This window comes from Rutidosis leptorrhynchoides, chromosome 2 (genome assembly GCF_046630445.1).
Source record: "Rutidosis leptorrhynchoides isolate AG116_Rl617_1_P2 chromosome 2, CSIRO_AGI_Rlap_v1, whole genome shotgun sequence".
NCBI classification, from domain to species: Eukaryota; Viridiplantae; Streptophyta; class Magnoliopsida; order Asterales; family Asteraceae; genus Rutidosis; species Rutidosis leptorrhynchoides.
This window is the reverse complement of record NC_092334.1, coordinates 603,913,341-603,929,654: the sequence shown is the minus strand read 5'-3', so window position 1 is coordinate 603,929,654 and position 16,314 is coordinate 603,913,341. Positions and strand designations below refer to the sequence as shown.

The 16,314-nt window shown below is 31.8% G+C and overlaps 1 non-coding gene across 1 annotated transcript; it reads left to right on the top strand.

The window, feature by feature from the left end:
• Positions 1-329: 329 nt before the first annotated feature.
• On the top strand, positions 330-436 carry LOC139895292 (small nucleolar RNA R71). Its single transcript, XR_011775750.1, has one exon. It is a non-coding gene; the product is annotated as a small nucleolar RNA R71 (small nucleolar RNA).
• Positions 437-16,314: the final 15,878 nt, after the last annotated feature.

The following is a 16,314-nucleotide window of genomic DNA, read 5'->3' as shown; positions in this document are numbered from 1 at the left end:
TCAATAAGTGTGGTCCACCGCATTGCTCACAACTGATTCGTATTGCGTGAATATCTTTATTCATCTTTTCCATTCGTCTTTCGAAAGCATCTATTTTTGCGGAAACGGAATCAAAGTCATGGCTAGAATCGGCTCTAGCCGCTTTAGATGATCGAAAGATATCTTTTTCTTGATGCCACTCATGAGAGTGGGAAGCAGTGTTATCAATAATTTTGTAAGCTTCAGTTGCGGTTTTCTTCATAATGGAACCACCAGATGTTATGTCGATGTCTTTTCTTGTAGCAACGTTGACACCTTGGTAGAATATTTGTACTATTTGATAAGTGTCTAAACCGTGTTGAGGACATCCTCTCAACATCCTTCCGAATCTTGTCCACGCCTCATATAATGTTTCATTTGGCTTTTGTGTGAACGTAACAATTTCTCCTTGAAGTCTCACGGCTTTAGATGCCGGAAAGAATTGTTTAAGAAATTTTTCAACTAAAACATCCCATGTGTCAATCGCCCCTTCAGGTAACGATTCTAACCAATCTTTGGCTTCTCCCTTTAAAGTCCAGGGAAACAACATGAGATAGATCTGCTCATCTTCCACTTCTCGAATTTTGAATAGTGTACAAATTCTTTTAAACGTACGAAGGTGTTCGTTAGGATCTTCTTTTGGCGTACCACTATATTGACATTGATTAGTTACCATGTGTAGGATTTGTCCTTTGATTTCATAATCTGGCGCATTAACTTCTGGCTTAATAATGGCGTGACCTTGGCCCGTGCGTGTGGCTCTCATTCGATCTTCCATACTTAGAGGTTCCGTTACTTCCATAATTGAATTTGTTGAATACGAATCACTAGAGGTTTCTAATTTAATGGTTTCTTCCTCAACAATCTCTGTTTGAATGATTGGTGGTTCTGGAGGAATAATTAGTGGATCAGGGTCTCGGAATTGTCCCTGAGTATTCTCCGGATTCTCAATTGTGAGGTTTGTTTCAAAAACTAGGTTATCGGAAATTTGAACTGAAGTACTTGGTCGACTGGATGACGATTCTAAAGAAAAATCAACGGCGACAATATTTGCTAGATGTCTTGATCGAGTTACAGGTGGTGAACGTATGAAAGGTGGTGAACGTTTTACTCGGTGCATTCACAGAATATCCTATTAGTTTTTAAAAGGAAAGAAAAATTATATAAGTTATCCAATTAATAGACTTTTCTGATTTTGCCCACGTTTCGAATAGCCAAAAGATGCAGCAGAGGGGCAGGATTCGTTTGGTCTCAATATAATTGAGTACTGTTTGGCTCCAATAACCCGGTCCACGTACAAATCCAACTATTACTACGAACCAGAAAATTTTGATGTCTATCAATTTAACCACTTAAAATAAATTTTCGTAATTTTAAGAAATTTAGATAAGAAGTAGAATAAAAATCTTATCCTAAAACTAGAATAGCGAGAAATAAGAGAGAAAAAGATTGCGCGTCGAAAAAGGTCGAAAAATAAAAGGTCGAAAAATAGGAGTCGAAAAATAAAAATAAGAACGCGAAAAACGGCGTCGCAAAATTCTAAAGCACCTAAATCTTAGTCTAAGGAATAAGCACTTAAGGGATTTTACGGCAAAGCCTAAAAATTCTAGAAGTAAAAATAACTATGGCAAAACTAAACTTAATACTAAAAGTTGCGACTATAGTCTAAAAATCTAAAGGTAATAAAACTAAAAAAAACAATTTTTTTTTTATAGACAAAATCTTAAAAAATATATATATTTTTTTTTTAATAATTTTTTTTTTTTTTTTTTTTTACGTTTTTGTTTTTTTCTTTTTACGTTTTTTTTTTTTTTTAAGTTTTTTTTTTTTTTTTTTTACGTTTTTTTTTTTTTAAAAACGAATTTTTTTTTTCTAAAAAAAAACGTTTTTTTTTTTACAATTTTTTTTTTTTTTTTTTTTTTAAAAATGATTTTTTTTTACAAATTAATACTTTTTTTTATAATTATTATTTTTTTCAAAACTTTTTTTTTAATTCATTTACTATTCATGAATAGTAAATGAAAAGAAATTAATTAATTTACTATTCACATGAAAGCGACATGATAGAAATTATTAATTACAATTTACATAATATACCCCTGAAGTATTTAATAAATACGACTTTTTAAAACTTTTACGATTCAAAATATATTCTAAAATATTATTATATTATTATATTATATTTCAATATTATTATATTATTATATTCTATTTCAATATTATTATATTATTATATTTTATTTCAATATTATTATAATTAAAAATATAGCGTTTTAGCGCTCCCCGGCAGCGGCGCCAAAAACTTGATGATGTAGCGTGAGGGTACGAAATAGTATTATTTTTAATACAAAATACTACAAAATATGACACAAGTTTTATTAATTTACGGATGGGATATACCTAAACCTTGCTACAACACTATAGGCAGTGTACCTAATCGTAGAGTAGTGTAGTTTTTAGTAAGTCCGGTTCGTTCCACAGGGAGCTGGTGAAGTTAACGCTATATTATTAAGTTTATTTGTAAAAATATATATATAAATAAGTAGTAGTATTATTATAAAAGGGGGGTTTTACCGTTTAATGACCGGTTTGTCGATTCTATATTTTAAGCGTAAAGATAAATGACGATAATTAAAGTGCGTAAAATAATGACAATAAATAAAATGACAGTAAATAAAATTGCGAGTAATAAAATGACAGTAAATAAAGATACGATGAGAAATATAATAAAAGAATTATGCTTATTTAAACTTCCGTAATCATGATGTTTGACGTGTTGATTTTAATTTATTACCATGGGTTAATTGCCCTTTGTCCTGGTTTATTTGATACGTCTATCTGGTTTTTGTCCATAATAGTCCATCGGTCATAAAAATAAAGTGCGAGTATCCTCGTCAAATTACCCTTATACCCGAAGTCAAATATTCCAACTGATTAAGGATTTAAACTGTGACGCAGTTATCACTTCTGTCAACAATTACACCAGTTATCACTGTATGTAATCCACCCCTGTTTTAATTAGTTTATGAATATTAATTCATCCACTTGATCAGAATGAATAATCAATTACCCAACCCAATTGATTAATTAAATGATTATAACAGATTCCATATGAACATCACTAAATAGGACAACCATAATCATTATTAATTATTAGGTTAATTAATTTGAAGATAGGTTCGACAGACTCCAATGAGTTGTCACTCAATTAGACAATACCCCTCATCTATTAATAGTCAATAGTTCAATTTCCACAAGTGTCGGTCTTTTGCCCAAACCTTAATTATGGTCCAAAGTTCAATAACCCCTTCTTAATATTTTAGCCCAACATTACGATTACTTCGGCTCAAATAAGCATAATAATAACTTAGTTACGATACATTAATGTAAAAAGGTTGAACATAACTTACAATGATTAAAAATAGCGTAGCGTTACACGGACAGAATTTCGACTTACACACTCAAACGATCTATATCATAAATCTTATTATTATCATAATTTAAAATTAAAATTAAGATTATTGTTATATCTTATTAAGTTAACATTATGATAGAGATATAGAATATAGATATTGATAATTGATATTGATAAATAAGAAAAAGATAGAAAAAGGTGTGTTTTTACATTACGATTACAAAGCCTTTTATAGGCGAATTTAGAAATTGAATTTTCACTTATGACCCCTGAACTATGCTCAATTAACAACTTTTTATTATTTAATATTATTCTTATTATGAATTATTTAAATATTATATTTTATTCTTGTGCATAGTTGACTCGTAATTTTTACACCGTTGCGTCGAGCGTTGAGAGTTGACTCTGGTCCCGGTTCCGGATTTTCGAACGTCCTTGCGTACAATTTTATATTTTGTACTTTGCGTTTTGTAACTTGTACTCTTGTCATTTTTAGACGTTCCTCATCAATAATTTGAACCTTTTTGATTGTATCTTGTACTTTTGAGCTTTTTGGACCTTTGTGTCTTCAATTCGTCGTTTTCGCCTTTTGTCTTCGCACTTATTTAAAATAAACGAATATTACTTGAAAATGGAACAATTGCAACTAAAATCTTGTCTTTCTTGGGGGATTTTGCTATGAAATATATGTTCCTTTTTAGCCTTATCAATACACTATCGATGCAATAAAGGCAGTAAGGCATGTCTAGACTTAGGAATGATTAGCGGGAAATTTTCCACTAGGAATGATATACAATACTTATAATATGCAGCTAAGGTCGAAGTCCAGACTCGCTAATGCATCCTAACAACTATAAGTTAGACATACTAATGCAAGGCCTGGTTCGCTAGGACCAATGCTCTGATACCACCTGTAACGACCCGTCCTTATCCCCCTGGACGAAGTCATCAACATTTGGTCCCATTGCGATGATCGACTCCAAGTAATGTCCTTAAAATGAGCAAATGCACAGCGGAAGACTTAATTCGTACCTGAGAAATAACATGCTTAAAAGTGTCAACCAAAAGGTTGGTGAGTTCATAGGTTTATCATAATAATCATTTCAATATGTTAATAGACCACAAGATTTCATAATCATAAACATAATACACTCGCAAGTGTATGTAAAGCATTCTAAGTGGTTGAGCACTTGGTAACCATACTTAACATTTAATCAACGTCGCATATTCCCTTTATTATGAAATCTCACTACACCGTACCAAGTGTAGTCACCAAAACGAAGTACTGTGCAACCGTTGAATACTGGTCGTCCAGTCCGGTTGGGGTTGTCAGGCCCGATAGATCTATCAACAGGATTCGCGTATACAATACCCATGTAAATATTAGTTACCAAGCTACAGGGAAATATGCCAGTGGTACAACTCAACGTAGAATGTATTTTAAGTACTTGTGCCTATTTCGTAAAGCATTCATAAAAGCAGCGCATGTATTCTCAGCCCAAAAATATATATTGCAAAAGCAATTAAAAAAGGATCAAATGAAACTCACCATACTGTATTTTGTAGTAAAAATACATATAACGACATTGAACAAGTATAGGGTTGGCCTCGGATTCACGAACCTATATCATTTATGTATATGTTAACACATATAATTGAAGTCGAATAAATTTATGTTTTATTATTAACATAACTGTTATTTTTATAATTCATGTGTTTCATTATTAACTTAAATATATTTATTTTGTATACTTTAAATAGATTATTATAAAATATAGCTTTATTAAGTATATTTTTATATAATTAACTTTTATTGTAATAATAATAATAATATTAATAGTAGTATGGATAATATAGTTATAATAATAATAATAGTTATAATAATAATAATAATAATAATAATAATAATAATAATAATAATAATAATAATAATAATAATAATAATAATAATAATAATAATAATAATAATAATAATAATAATAATAATAATAGTAATAATGATACTAGTAGTAAAAATGATGATGATAATAATAATGTTAAAAATAATAATTTTAATAAAAATGATAAGTTGTCTAATAATGGTAATAAAAATATTAATGATAATAATAATAGTAATAATAATAATAATAATAATAATAATAATATTAATAATAATTTTATTAATAATGATTAATGATAATACATCATTTAAATCACATCTAATTTATAGTTTGCATTATAATCTTTATTTCATTTTTAACCAAATAATAATAATAATAATAATAATCATAATAATAATAAGAAGAAATAAGACTACCTTTTAAATGGTTAAATGAGCTCTTAAAAAAAAACAATTGCCCTAGCCCAAGCTTGAACCCAAGACCTCTTGTTCCTAACCAACCGCCAAACCATTCCTCTATTTCTTATCTTCTATTTTAATTCTTCCATAAATTTCTTTAAACCCTTTTATTGATTAACATAAACCTCATCATCACAATCTCTTCATCGTCTCTTATCATTATAAAATTAGAACAGATAACCAATATTTGTAACAGCAACCTTATAACATTTTAACTGTATCATCTTTTACGCTATACCTCATATCATCTAATCATCATTTAATCTTATATCATTATCATAATCATCTTATTATTATCCGTTAGTTACCATCATCATCCTATATTGTTATTACCGTTCACCATTAGCATTTTCATCCTAATACCTCATCATCATAACATCATGTGGTGTCGTGATTGTTTGAAGGGACCAGGAAGTAAACAGCAGGAAAATGTTCGAATAAAAGAGGGTTACAGCGGTTAGACGGTTTGGTATTATATGGCCCAACCTCTCAATATTTTAAAGCCCAATTACAGTCTATTAGCAGCCCATAATGGACAGTCCACTGATGAAGCAGATAAGTAGGGTATTTCAATATCAAACGGGTCCAAGATGTAGCAGGCCAACAGACAAATGGATCGTGTATCTGCATTTTATAAGGGAACTAGAATCAGCCGTTATATTATTAACTTTACAGCTCACCTTTCCATTATCGTTCTCCATCAATAATCATAACAGACAGATGGCCGATAACCAGGTGTTTGTCCTCTCTACCGGGACAGAAACAGAAAGAAAGCGGTTAGATATCGAGTAACAATTAGAGGTAAACAGATGCAGCCACCTTTATTGCTGTGATGTTCGAATGGTGATCTCCGATGGTTGTTATGATGAAGACGGTGGTTGTGGTTATGTTTGAGTTCGAACAGAAGTGGATAACATATGCAGCAGTATGTTCAACAGTATTGGGTCTTCGATTAGAAAATAGAAGTAGAAACAAACCGTGATTAATTTGAATATGGTGGTTTATAGGGTGTTTTCTGGGTTCGGTTTACTCGCAACAAGAACGACCAACAGCAATGAAACGAGTGACTAGTAGTGAGTTCTAATAGTGGTCTAGTGGTTGAACAAGTATAGAAAGAAAATAAAACTTTGCAGGTTGTTTCCATGGTGATTGTTGATGATTCACGTAGAAGAAAAACACAAGGTGATCGATTTTATGATGGGTGTTGTATGATCATATGTATGTATATATATAAACATATAGAAAAGATAGGTGGTGGTTGTCGTGGAAGAAGGTGATGCTCAAGCTTTGGTGATAGTTGTTGAAGACAGTAGAAATAAGAAGAGGAAGAGAAAGACAAGTGGGTTTTGCTGTCTTCCCTCTTATCTCTATCTCTATATATAAATATATAATGTAAATATATAAATAAGAGATAATGATCGATGGTTGTTTAAAACAAAAACAGTAATCAATTAACTTTTAATTAAGCACAGTAATATTGATGGATATGAAACAGAATTGGGATTCAAACAACCACATCAGTTTCCACTAATGATATATAATATAATTGAGATTTAAACGTGTTAATTTGTTAGCCGTCACCATTTACGGACTAAATTTCGTAATCCGTTTGTTAATTCAATGGCGGATAAAAGTCTTCTGAAAAATTCCATATTTTTTTAAATTAATTGTCTTTATTTATTTTGGTTATTATGGTATCAAATTTGATCATTAATTATTAAACAAAATTTTACTCTGTCCACTCCGATCCCAGGAAAAATATAAAAAGTTTTAAAATTACCAAATAATTCCTAAATACATTTTTAATAAGTCTATAATTCATAGAACTCAGTTTCGGATCACCGTTTATTTTAGAATCATATAAGTTCGAATTTTAACTTGCTTAATAACTATCGAAACATCAAACGAGTATAAAATCAGTTAATATTTATTTTTAATACACTTTATATATTTAGAGATATATTTTAAATAATAATTATTATAAAATCTTATTTTTATTTTTATTTTATTACATTTTAATAACAACAACATATAATACTTCAATTTATATTTCAAATTATTATTTATATATATATACACACATATCTATTTACAAATAGTGGTTCGTGAATCGTCGGGAACAGTCGAAGGTCAATTGAATATATGAAACAATTCAAACTTTTTGAGACTCAACCTTACAGACTTTGCTTATCGTGTCAAAAATATTAAATCGTATCGAGAGTTTGGTTTAAAATTAGTCGAAATTTCCGGGTCGTGACACACCCCCTGAGAAGACCATAATGTGTGGTTCCCATAATACAATCTGGCTGTATTAGAGTAGCAAAATTCAACCCACCGAGAAATGCTCGGACAAAGGCGGCGAATTTCACGTAACATGACTGTACGATCAACTAGATTGAAGGCATTTTAAAAATCAACTAATAACATAGAGAGGCCAATATCAGAGCCACGATCTTCAATCAACCGATTCACGGCATGAAGAATTACCTCACCACCTGAAGAAACACCAACACCAAATTGAAGACCATCGAAGTAACTTCCCAAAGACTGGCCAACCATAGCAGCGCCAACCTTCGAAACAAGACGTCGCCAAACAGTACCCACAGCTATAGGACCAAGACCACCGCTGGGCTTGACAAGCGGTGTGAGGGGAGCACTAGCAATATACTCTCCTAATTCCATAGGGCACCTTCCAGCTAGAAAGAGATTAACGGCCCCGGTAATAGAGCTAACCAACTCATCCGAGACTGCCACAGCAGCACCACTCAAGCAATCCATAAGGTGTTGTGCACGTAAACCATCCCTACCACATGAAGTGCCCCGAGAAAAACTTTTAATCTGGCCCAAAACAACAGCAGAAGTCGTAACAAGGTGAAGGTGATCAACCGTCATATCAGGCAAGGATGGAGCTATAGAAGAAGGGTGCTTAGACATCAAGTCCGCCAGTGTGGCGTCATTATTATTATTATTATTATTATTATTATTATTATTATTATTATTATTATTATTATTATTATTATTATTATTATTATTATTATTTATAATTTATAATTTATAATTTATACTTATATGTTTATTTCTAATAACTACAGTAATATATAACTTATAAAAATAAGTACTTTATAATTTATACTTATATGTTTATTTCTAATAACTACAGTAATATATAACTTATAAAAATAAGTACTCACGCATAACGTTTTTTCATATCTCATTTGATTATTCACTGTTTGACAAAATACAAAAGAAATAAAATCACCGCGAAATAGATACTCCATAGTCCATCCATCTCAAAATTTTGTGCCTTAATAAGTTTGATCTATGATTTATATTAAAACTTATTTAATACCCGCAAATTTGCAGGATCTTAAATATTAAAGATAAAATTTTGTCGTATTAAAGATAAAATTTTGTCGTTGGTCCTTTAACTTTGTACTAAACAGCGTATGTGACCTTAAACATTTTTTTTTTTTTTTACTTTTTCGACTTCGAACTATTAAGATATCTCACGGATGACCTTGAAGTTAACGATTGTTAAGTTTTATCCATTAAGTTGTGTCACGTGAATAACACGTGAGGGTATTTTTGACATTTTATATATCTTTTTTATTAAATAAAAAAAGCTTCATCCAATCCACAAAGTTGCCTACTATTCACTAACTATTCACCGATAGCGACACATTTTGCGCTTTAATGACTTGTACGTTGCGCAGAGGGAAGATGTACCCACAAGGAGTACTGCATTATTCATCTACAGTAAAAAAAAAAAAAATTCTAAATTGTTCCTCTCATTCTCCCCTACATATGACTGCATAAGGACGTTGGTCTGTTTTTTTTAACTAATTTTCTTCAAAAAAACAAAAAGATAAAGACTTTTTCCCCTTCTTTTTTCCTACAATTTTTTCTACACTTTCGCCAACAACGACTCTATCACATTGTCCAAAAATGTCTACAAAACGGCGCGTCAACGCGCCTCCCCCAAACACTAGTCAAGACCAAATCCATCCATATCCAAATTTCAAATACTAATAAATCCATATATAATTTATTTATTTATATCTAAATTCAAAATCAAATGAAAAAAAAAATATAAAATAGCAATCGGATTAAAAAAAATTATAATTTAAACTTCATTTCCATGAAGAACAGTGAGAATGAAAAATATTAATTTTACTAGATGTTTTACTTTCTACGTATTACAGTTGTAACGAATTTGCAGTTAGATCTAACCCAGAAAGAAGCTTTCCTTGTTCCGAATCTACCACAATCTTCTTTTATCAATCAACTACCTAGAACAATCATTCATAATTCATAATCGCACAAATAACAATTAATGTGCATGAAATATGGATATCCAGATTGACCCCAGGGGGTTTTCTCCCGGATTCATTCAGGATTCAAACCCGGTCCGCCTGCCCCTCGGGATGGTTAAAAGATCGGGTTCCTGTAATGCGATTCGGGTTTCCTCCCGAACGCGCGTGTGTGTGTGCAAATGATGAGTGTCGTTGAAATAAATGATACGCTGATGCAAGCTTGCCGTTCAAAAAAAAAAATCATACAAATAACAAATTTCATTTTGGATTCCATATTTGTTCGCTCGCTTATTATCTATTCTATCTATTAATTGGGAGTTTAAGCTGAGGTAAACATGTGCTTCTATGAGTTGTAACACATGCTTATTAGTATTGTAAAATGGTCTTCACAAAAAGCATGCTTATGTCATTAATTTAATATTTGATTAAATCAAATAATTTGGTTGAAAACTAACCCATTAATATTAAATATTCAAATTTTGTATCTGATTACTTTCTCGATAAAATAAAAGCTTCTTCAAGAAGCTATCACCCCACTAGCTTATCTTCATTTTTAATATTACTTCTCTGGTGTATCTCTATTTATTTTTTCTTTGCACTCTTATTTTCATCTCTCTTTGTCTTCTATATAGTCAAGTAATGAGATAATAAGATTCATAATTGTAAAGTCTCCATTTTTTGTTCGAGAGATTTTGATAAAGAGTATCAAGCCGCCGAAACCATTAAGCCGCTGGTATTTTTAGCCCTAAATTAGTAGAAGCTATATAATTTGCGCTGGCATTAGAATTTGTGCTTCGCAAGTCTCATCCTGCTTCGCTGGCATTATATTTTCTTACGTCATGTTTCATCCGTGTTTCCCTATTTGCCATGAATTTTGTATTGATAATAAGGTTATGTTTGTTTTGAGATATATGATTATGATTCAAGGATCATTTTAATGACTATTTTTGTTTTGATTTTCTTTGTACTTTTACCTATAGAGACTGAACATGCTCCCTTTGTTTATCAAAGACATTGTATGTTATACATCTTAAAACCTATTGCCACAAAACATCAAAGAAATCCTGAAATTGATAATGCCTTTAACCCTTATATCTGAAATATTACTTTTTTACTTGATGTCATTTGTTTACAAGCATCGAGACGAAGTTTTGAAATATTTCTTTTTTACTTGATGGCATTTGTTCAATGGTATTGAGACAGAACATGGAGAAAATTTTCCTAGCCAAGATAATATTTATAACAGGTAAGTTGCACTCTCTCTATATCTTTTACCAACGATATATAAAGGTTCTATGTATATTGCTTAACTAACACTATAGTTATTGTAGTCTGTATCATGAATCTCGCTTTGATTTTTAGTAAAAGAACATATCCTGCTAAAAGGTTCTATGTATATTTCTTATAACTGTTTTTTTTTTCCTTCAAAGTTTATATGACCTTTTAGAGCCATGTTTGACAGCAAATCTTACCATGCATCATCTATAAAATACATTTGTAAGAGGTTTGTAGAAATAATTGATGTTATGGAGGGTTGTTGTCCCGTTCTACTTGGCCCATATCATTGAAACACCAACTCTCATTTCAATAACAGAGTCACATGTTTTTTGATATCCTTTCTACAAAAGGATAGCATGGGATTTGAACCGTAGTTTATGTGGTTGTTTAAGTTCAAAGATATATTTATGAATCTCTCATCACTTAACTCATTTCACACTACCACTTATATTTTATCTATCTATCGATGGTTATATATTTTGAGTTGTGGACTTAACAACAAATGCAATTATTGCCGATTTCTCTGTTTGGTATGTTTACGTGGTGTTTGTTGTAGATTGAAGGTGGTTTATAGTGGTGGAACTTGAAGATGGAAAATGGAAGATAGATGAAAATCCACATAAACATATGTATCTTCGGTTCTACCTTTTCAAAACGTTAACATATCATTGAATACTGATCCTTTCGTCATTTTACGTAGTAGTAATTCTTTGGTCATTGTTAATATAAATCTTTTATTGCAGGGGGCAAAGGAAGGGAAGCTATTGTTGCATTTGCTTCTTATCATTGTACACAGTTGTCTACTATTGTTACAGATAGGTAAATATACTCTTTGTAAAAGATACAGAATATACCTTTTGGTCATAGACTTTTTCTCTTTTAAATCATAGACCCCTTCTCATTTATGTAACATTTTTTAATGAAATTTTATTAGGAATTCTTTGTTTGTTCTTTTAATATGTTTCTTCAACAAACCCGTGATTTCATGTGTCACTAAACTAGTTATGTTCAAATATAAAGAATGAATCTTGTTTTTGCCATTCATTATTGCTCTTCTAACACCCAATTCAATTAAAAAAGATACTCCGTATTTAATTTGTTTTTTTTTTCAAAAACTTTAACATCCGTATTTTGAAAATTGGCTTGTTTTTTTAAATTGGGTTGTTGTTAAATCTTGAAATAAAGCTAGTTTTTGTACTTCAATTCACTGATTACCGTCGATCGAGCAGCAAACTCTGTTTTTTCTCTTTTATTTTTTATCTGTTTTATGTTGTTGTGATTGTGATAAATTGTTTGATTGTTGATTCAACAATGGTTGCCTCAGCTAGGAACAATGGGAAATCAAAACAAGAAACTCATAATGCATTTGTCGTGTTTGATACGTTCATTTAGCAATGGCGGAGCTAGTAGGGATGCTTGGGGGTGTCAAGCATCCCCTAATCATGTTTCTGTATACACTATATAATTTGTATTTCAATGGAGAAAAAATATTTTCAAGATTCAAGCATCCCCTATAGTTTGCTTTTCAAAAAATCGAGAGTACAGAATTCTACTTTAATGGAGTTTTTTGTTCAATTGTAGATGGTGGATGAGGAAGATGACATAAGCACCAATATCTTTATTATATTTCAGTTTCCACTCTCCTATTTTTACCTATAGATCATTTGAGTCCTCTTAAAGTTTGTTATTTAATTATCAATCTCTAGTTAAAGTTAATTTTCTCCTTAAAAATTATTATACACTTTATACTCTGTAAATTTTTTGGACTTGTATCAGTTAGTTCCTGTCTCCACTTTCTAATATTTATTTATTTAATATCATCTTACTCCCTAAGTTTTACGGAGTATAATATAAGCCTCTAATTAAAATTTATTTTTTCCCTTAACGTTATATTATACACATATCTAATGAAGAATAGAGTGATTTAAGCGTGTAATTACGATAAAGAGTTAAAGACGATTCACTAATTTTGTGAGTCTAGTTCTAGTCTACGGAGTAATTATTTTTCTTTTCAAAGTTTCTTTAGTTCTGTAACATCCCGCATTTTTCCGTTAAATTATTTTAACGCCCGTCTTTTTATTTTAAAAATATCCTTCGTAACTAAATTCGTATCCTCCGTTAGCTAACATTCTTAATATTTTTCCGTTATTGGATTTTAACATCCTCCGTTAATACGCGTTTTAAAATATTCCGTTTAGGTAATTTTCGCACCCGACTACAAACTCGAGGGACTAAAATTGACACGGGGCAAACTAGTTGACTAGGTCACCTAGTCCACCCCAATCACCACCATTCAACCATCTCCATCTCTCTCTCTTTCTCTCTAGCAAGAACACACACACAATTTCCAAATTCATTCAATCATCATCTAAATTCGATCTAGGAGGCTTACAACAAAATAAATTACATATTCGTGATCCTCTCTTCATCCTCTTCATTTTGGTACCAACTTCATCTCGTTTGGGTAACATTTCTAAAACTCTAGATTTCTCTAAATTCGTGTTTTTGACTTGAAATGGTGTTAGTTAGTGTCTATGGCTCATTGTGATGTCGTGTATGTAATTTGTATGCTCGATCTCGTTGTTTTAGTATAACTAGCATGAACTTGAATTTTGGTGTGTTGTTCTTGAATTTTGGATGATCATATGTTGTTAGATGTTAAAAGTTCATGTTCTAATTGTGTTCCTAGTATCACTAGCTTCAATTTGATGTGTAGGTTGCTTGAGAAAACTCCATAAACTTGATTAGTGATTTTTGGTGAATTTGGGTTAGGGTTTGATAAGCTTGAAATGAATAGATGATACATTGAATGCCATGAATTATTGTTAGTAAGTAGTTAGTTGTATTGTATGCTCGATTACCTACAAAACGGCGTGTTGTATGTATGCATTAAATGCCCGAATCATAAATGTGCACTTATCAAATTCGAGTATTAAATGTGTGCATTAATCGATCATTTATTTTGGAAAGCCGATTGTTACAAATAATGTTTTTGGTTGGTGAAATATATTTAGTTGTGTTCTTTGTCAAATTACCTTTCCAACGATATAAGGTGCGAGTTCTAAGAGTTAGCGGTTTGTAATTTATGCTTGAAAGAGTTTTGATTTGGGACTTGAACAATTGAGACTGACCAGGTACCAGCGCACGGCCAATGCCGCGGCGCGGCCAGCTTATGTCGCGGCGCGACATAAGCCGTGGTCAGGTTCTGACCTCCATGTCCAAAATACGAAAAATGTTTGGCATACTACGGACCTCCGATTCACATGAAACTTGTTCTAACATGCTCATATATGATTAAAAACCTCAGAAAAATAGTTCGGGACCCGACCCGAACATGTTGACTTTTTCGTTGACTTTGACCCGACCAAGTTGACTTTTAATCAAACTTAACCAAATGGTTGTGCAATCGTTCTAACCTGCTTTTATACTTGTATCTTGCATGAAACGTGACAATTTGATTCACATGCTACATAATCGAGTCGTAACGAGCCATAGGACTAATTGAACATCTTTGACCTATCGTGTTTACCGTTATTGATACAACCTATTATTTAGGTCAAGATTAGCATTATTCTTTGCACACGTTTACTTGTTGAAGTACTTTACTACTCGTGCACTCAAGGTGAGATCATAGTCCCACTTTTACTCTTTTTGAACTTACATTTGGGATGAGAAAACATAAACAATTCTTTTACTAAGTGAACACAAGTACAGGAAAACAAACATTCTACATACGAGTTTAGAACAAAATCCTCAATTCGATTATCATTAGTTACACTTGCCGGGTGTAAGCGAGAACTTATGTTGTATGGATCCATATGGGTTTGACAAACCCTCATTCAAACGGTTCGCTACCGTTTACGAATGAAATATATTTTCGAGAAACAGTGTATGTTCTAGCACTAAGTGATGGGGTTCAATGGGAGAAATGTTAAGCATTGATAATTGGGTGCTCGTGAAACAAATTTTGGAATGGTTAACTATTAATTCGATGTTGCAAATCTTGTGGTTCAATCTACTTATTTACTCACTTACTTACTTAAACCTATGATTTCACCAACGTTTTCGTTGATAAATTTCTATGTTTTTCTCAGGTCTTTGAACGATATGTGTTACATGCTTCCGCTCATTATTTTGATACTTGCTTTGGATGTCGAGTATTTATGCATACATGGAGCATCTTTTGGCTACTTTTAAATTGTGTCGCATAGGTTTCATTTGTACTTATAACTTTGTAACGTAACTTTTGGATGAACAATTCTTGTAAACTAGGGAACACTCTTTACTTTTGCAATGAATGCGACATATTTTGGTCAAACGTTATTTTAAAGACTTATGACCACGTAACGGGACCTAAGTAGTTGGCGCCGTCAAATGACAATTTTGTCGGGTCGCTACAATTGGTATCAGAGCGTTGGTTGTAGGGATTTAGAGTTCATTGGTGTCAACCCCGAGTCATAGGGTACATTAGTGAGTCTAGACTACAACCGGCATATAGACTTGGAGTAGGAATTACTTGACTACTTGTGCATTTATACTCGATCTCTTCTATTCACATCTAACTCTTATTCTACCTTAATCTCACGTGGTTGATTTGATTGACACGCCACCTTGACTATATGAAATGATGTTGAATGCACATATGAATCAGGGTAATATAATTTCCGGGATTATATTACGGTGACTCATATGAACATTCCGACATTATGACATAAAGAATTTAAGGGGAGTCAAGGAAAAATTTCCTCTTTATCTTGATTTCCATATCACGATTAGTATTATTGATAATACTAAACAACGGAATTCTTGTGTCATGAAGGAACAATGGCTCACCAAGGTCAACCCAATACTCCTTCCGAAACTCTCGAACAAGCTCTTCAACGAATGATAACCACCGCCGTGGGTGCGGCCGTGGCCGATCACTTTTCCAACAACAATAATCATGGAGCTGG